The sequence below is a fragment of the Merops nubicus genome, unplaced genomic scaffold (genome assembly GCF_000691845.1).
Source record: "Merops nubicus isolate BGI_N331 unplaced genomic scaffold, ASM69184v1 scaffold19613, whole genome shotgun sequence".
Taxonomy (NCBI): domain Eukaryota; kingdom Metazoa; phylum Chordata; class Aves; order Coraciiformes; family Meropidae; genus Merops; species Merops nubicus.
In genome coordinates this window covers 4,608-4,899 of record NW_008597108.1, presented here as the reverse complement: position 1 = coordinate 4,899, position 292 = coordinate 4,608, and positions in this window count along the sequence as shown.

Sequence of the window (292 nt, the reverse complement as noted above, 5' to 3'; positions counted from 1 at the left end):
TGCCCGCGGGCAGCTCTGCGACCCCTGCTGGCGCCTTCTCAGAGCGCCGTCCCCCCACCCCTCTCCCAGCGTTGCTCCGAGGGCCGTTTTCCTGCCCGCGCTGGGGTGGGGAGCAGGGAGGCTGAGGAGCTGTGCCCACGGTCCCCCCTGTCAGCTGTCCTCACTGCAGCTCTCTAACAGCTCCTGCCTTTCACAAGTGCTCTGAAGCCTTTTCCCCTGAAGGGTCTTTGTGGCTGGTCTTCTGGAGGACTCACACCAACCCTTGGGTTCCAGGGGCCACGTCTCAGCGTGT